The sequence below is a fragment of the Nicotiana attenuata genome, unplaced genomic scaffold (genome assembly GCF_001879085.1).
Source record: "Nicotiana attenuata strain UT unplaced genomic scaffold, NIATTr2, whole genome shotgun sequence".
Classification (NCBI taxonomy): Eukaryota; Viridiplantae; Streptophyta; class Magnoliopsida; order Solanales; family Solanaceae; genus Nicotiana; species Nicotiana attenuata.
Window position 1 is genome coordinate 305,757 of NW_017670658.1, and position 5,635 is coordinate 311,391.

Genomic DNA, 5,635 nt, shown 5'->3' on the forward strand with positions numbered 1-5,635 from the left:
GGGGGGATTTACAGTATTGTCGTGCCTGAATAATGGCCGGTATATATATATATATGTATATATATATATATATATATATACATATAATATATATATATGTGCATATTTGTACTCCATAATTAATATATTTGTTTATATTTGATTAGCAGCTATAATATTTTTGAGGTAAGGGTTTGCATATACCCTATTCTTTCTGGACACTACTTATAAAATCACACCGAGTATGTTGTTGTTATTATTGTTGATATGTTAAAATCCTTTTGTTGGTGGGCCTTTGGGTTAGAGATCTAAGAAATTAGGGAGTAAAAAGGGGTAGATGTTGGCCAAACCTATAGATATAGCTATGAGAGCTAAAGAGTGAAGGACAATTATTAATACAAGCAACATCAAAACTTGTTTGCTTTTAGCACCTATATGGAACTTTGAAGACCTTGCTCTTTGACTGCCTGTCCATATGTCACTTTCACTTCTAAATCTCTTAATTTTTCGACTTAACTCTAAGGTCTCTTATGGCAGTATGATTTAAACGAGCATTATTTTCTTATTAGTTTGTCTAACAGCACAATCCACTAGTGATATTGTTTTCTCCTTCAAATTGAATGAGAGATGATGCTTCAAATCCATACAATTCGTTGCGCGTTCTTAATAAATCACCTAATATTAATTCTTAGATATTAATTGGGGTAGTTATTGAATTGCCTCATTATAAACAATAAGAATTGCTTTTCAGAAGGAATAAATAAATCTAAAACAGTTAGACTGAAGAGTACGTTGTCCTCATAAAAATTCGTTTTCTCCTTGTCAAACTTTCTTAATTATGGAACTTAAATAGTTTTAATTTGTAGGACCCCAAAATATATGAAACTTAAATACATTTTAATGTGTGTAGGACCTCAAAAGTATATATCAATTGCTCTCAAGAAGGTATTATGCACGTTTGACCCGAGTTGTATTAGTACAGTTGAATGTATTTTTGTGTCGACTTCAAATTTTTTCGCTTTTTTTCTCCTTTGTTTAAACCATCAATTTCCTTTTTCATAAAAGAAAGCAATAAGTAAAACCTAAAACAGTTAGATGAACAATTGAACATAACAAAATTTCTAGGAAGATGTATATGAATCTGAGAAACTTATAAGGTTTACTGTATACGGTCAAAATCATAGGCCTTCGATTTATAGGCTCGAAGGTCCATCCTGGGCCCAAGTCCGGGCAAGGTCGAGTTCGAGCCCGGTGGACCAGATTCGAGTTCACAGACAGGGCACACCATCTGCCGGGGTCGAGTATGCTCGACTCTGGGATAGTACCGTTATGGACTTGTAACAGAATGGACTAGATTCCTGCCATGTCCCTAAGATCACGGTGCAAATCCCGAAATATGATTGTACGATTCCGTACTAGGCGGTTAGACAGCTGTATCAGGAATATTCCATACTGTAAATAGAAATATTCCATATTTAGGATTCCCCTATTATATAAAGGGGACCCCAATTATTTGTAACATCATCTAATCATTGAGAAAAGAATATACTCTCTACTTTTTGCCTACTGTTCATCAGAATTGTCTTTTAGATCTGCAACTCATACTTTACTTTTCTTGCTTAGTTGTTCTTATTGTCCCAAACCCACCTCGAGGTCACTAAGCTCGAGGCCACTGCTGCTGAGCTATATTGGTTTGATACACTTATTTCTTTCACTTCTACTTCATATTTCTTAATTATTAATTGGCATTGAATCTAATCACGTATCTTTAAAATCACAAATCAAATTTAATTGTTACTCGTATTTTCGAGGTAAACAGTTTGGCGCCCACCGTGGGGCTAAAGATAATAGTGATTGTTTCTTTGCTGATTCTTATTACACACGTTATTTTTACACTTTTTCTTGTCAAGTATTTTTGATTCTCAGGCTGAAGCATGTCTAGCTCACAAAATGCACCTGCTCATGACAACGAAGGTCTTGGTGAAAACAACAATGTAGGGGTCGGTGCCGGTAAACCCTAGGGAAGTGCCAAATATGGAACCAGTTGATGTTAGTTCTCATATTGCTCTAAACGCGGATTTAGGCACAGACCCCGGAGGGAGTGTACGCAGGGACGCCCGACCTGGTGGCCAAGGAACACAAGGCCTGGGTGATGGAGGAATCAACCTCCAAGTGATATTCGAAATGCTGCAAGCTCAACAGATCGCCATTTCTCAACTTCAAAGTCAAAATAAGACTCCAAGTGTAGCTGAACATGAAAACAATCGACGTGCTGAGCCAACGCTATAAAGGCCCGATGAAAGTGGCTCGGGGACTGACCCCACGATTATGAAGATGCTCGAAGAGCTCACTAAGAGGATCGATTCTGGGGAAAAGAAAATCTAAGACAATGATAAGAAGGTGGAGGCTTATAACTCCCGTGTAGACCAGATACCAGGCGCACCTCCAGTTTTGAAAGGATTAGATGCCAAAAAGTTTATTGTAACGACCCGACCGGTCGTTTTGAGCTTTTGCACCTGGCTCGTCAATTCTCGGGCATGACCTGCCCCGTATGATGTATTAAGACTTATGTAATTGTTGGTTTTGGTTTTCAGGGTAATCGGAATGAATTTGGAAGAGCAGTTCTCAGTTTGAAGCTAGAAATTTGAAAGGTTTGACCAAGATTTGACTTGTTTGTATATGATCTCGGATCGGAAATTTTATGATTCGGTTAGCTTCAGGAGGTGATTTATGACTTAGGAGTGTGATCGGAATGAGTTTTGGAGGGTTGGAGTAGCTTTAGGCTTGAATTGGCGAAGTTGATATTTTGGCGACTTCCGGTTGATAGAAGAGATTTGGATATAGAGGTCGGAATGAAATTCCGAAAGTTACAGTAGTTCCGTTGTGTCATTTGGGATGTGTGTGCAAAATTTCAGGTCATTCGGATGTGGTTTGGTTGGGTTTTTGATCAAAAGCGGAATTCAGAAGATTTTTAGAAACTTAGGCTTGATCCGATGTGTTTTGGTTGATTTGATATTGTTTGAAGTGTTTTGATGATTGGAACAAGTTTGAATAAGGTATTAGGATATGTTGGTGCCTTTGGTTGAGGTCCCGGGGGCCTCGGTGAGTTTCGGGTGGTCAATCGGATCATTTTGAAGTTGGAAAAATTGCAGAAGTTGCAGGTTCAGCTGTTGCAGGCTTTTACTCTTCGCGTTCGCGAGTGGACCCTCGCGTTCGCGAAGAGTCAGTGGAGGTCAGTAGAAGATTAGACTTCGCGTTCGCGATTGAGGCTCCGCGTTCGCGAAGGGTTGGATTCTCGTGCATCGCGTTCGCGAGATGGAAGTCGCGTTCGCGTAGGGTCTTTTTGGTCAGCTGGTCTGAGGTCGTGTTTGTTCTTCGCGTTCGCGAGAGAGGGTGTGCGATCGCGAAGGGTAAGGCTGAGGAACCATCGCATTCGCGATGGTCATGTCGCGTTCGCATAGAGGAAAAATTGGTCAAAGTAAGTTTGTGCTTCGCGAACGCGAGGGTTTGACCACGTTTGTGAAGAAGGAAAATATGCCTGGGCAGGATGTTTTTAAGCTCGTCTTTTCCGCGATTTTGGGGCTTATTTCCTCCATAGCTGATCGTTTTTGGAGATTTTTGAAGGAGATTGAAGAGGGATTCAAAGGGGAAACGTTTGGAGGTAAGATCTTGGCTAGAACTCGATTATTATGTGAATTCCACCTAGAAAATCATGAAATCTAAGCATAAAATTGGAGAGTTAGGGCTTGAAATTGGAGACCAAACATTTGGGATTTGAAGGGTCATTTGTGGATGGATTTTGATGTTCTTGGTATGTATGAACTCGTGGGGAGATGAGGAATCTATTGGTGTAAAAATTTCTGAATTTCGAGACGTGGATCCGGGGGTCGGGTTTTGGTAATTTCGGGATTTGTGCTAATTGTTGATTATTTTCGCTTGGGCTTCGTTCCCTTAGCCTATTTTGACGTCCTCGTTCTGATTGTGGATAGATTCGACGCGAGTGGAGGCCGATTCGAGGGGCAAAGGCATCGCGAGCTAGAGATTTGACCGGTTCGAGGTGAGTAATGATTGTAAATGATGTTCCGAGGGTTTGAAACCCCGGATTGCACATCGTAGTGCTATATTGAGGTGAGGCACACGCTTGATGATGACCGTGGGGTCGTGCACTATTGGGGATTGTGACTTGGTCCGTCCCGATTGATGATTTTTCTGCGTATTTGACTAAAATCTATTTGCTATCATTATTATTTGGGCTGAATGCCATATTTGGGCTTCGTGCCAATTATTTGAACCCTTCGGGGATTTTTGTTGATATTTCCTCACTGTTTTGACTTTATACTTGAACTCAGTCATGTTATTTTCCACTATTTTCAAAACTCAGCCATGTTCACTCAGTTTTAATACTCAAATGATATTTAAATGATGTTTTTGGCTGAGAAATACTGTTTTACTGTTGCCCGAGAGGCTTATGTGATTTTGACTGAGTAAGGCCGAGGGCCTGTGTTGTGAGGATATCTTTTGGGTCGGGCTGCACGTCGCAACGGTGATACACTGATTTTAATTATGAGGCCGAGGGCCTGAGATTGTACGCCACGAGATGGCTTGATATTGATATGAGGCCGAGAGCCTGTTTATGATACCACGAGATGGCTTGATATTGTGCTTGGGCCGTAAGGGGCCCCTCTAGGAGTCTGCACACCCCCAGTGAGCGCGGGTACCCATTGTGATGTGAGATATAGCCCGAGGGGCTGGTATTGTTCTATGTGATTGCCCGAGGGGCTGGTACTGTTCTGAGATATTGCCCGAGGGGCGAACCTTATGTGCTTATCTTTCTTATTTGCCTGTCCTTTACCTGTTTAATTGTGTAGTTGTGCCCAAGGGGCGGATTTTCTGTGCTTATCTGCACTAATTATTTTGCATTCATTTGTGTAACTACTGAAAAAGCCATTTTTAAAGAAGTTTAAACTGAGCTAAGACGTTTTAAGAGATTTTACAGTTTCATTGCTTCTTACTGGTTTTGTACTACTTCTATACAGCATATTGATGCACTTTTTGTGATTTCTTACCATTCAGACTTTAGTTATGATTATTACTCACTGAGTTGGAGTACTCACTTTACTCCCTGCACCTTGTGTGCAGATTCAGGTATTTCAGTACCCGGTAGCGGGTATTGGCTGAGCTGAGGCAGAGTCATTGGAGTTTTAGCGAGGTAGCTGCCCGACGTCCGCAGCACACCTTTACTCCCTCTTGATGTCATTAGACTATTCTAGTATATTTTCCAGAATTTCGTTGTATTTTAGACCTTGGTAGATGCTTATGACTAGTGACACCCCAGTATCGGGCTGAGTTGGGTTGTATTCCGCGAATTGTTTTGTATTGTCATTGTTACTTCTGAGTTTATATCATGTTTTTAGGGGTGGCAAATGGGCGGGTTGGGCTGAATTTGGGCGGGTCAAGATGGATTAGGTCAATAAATGGGTCATTGCCCAACCCAGCCCAAAGTGTACTTGGGCTAAGATGGGCTGGGTCGAGATGGGCTAAACTATGGGTCATAACCCAACCCGCCCAACTTGACCCATGTTTTAGAACCATGCTCATCTTACATAAAAAAAATCTTTTTACCTTAAAATGTGTAAGTTGAAATTTTTTTGGGGGT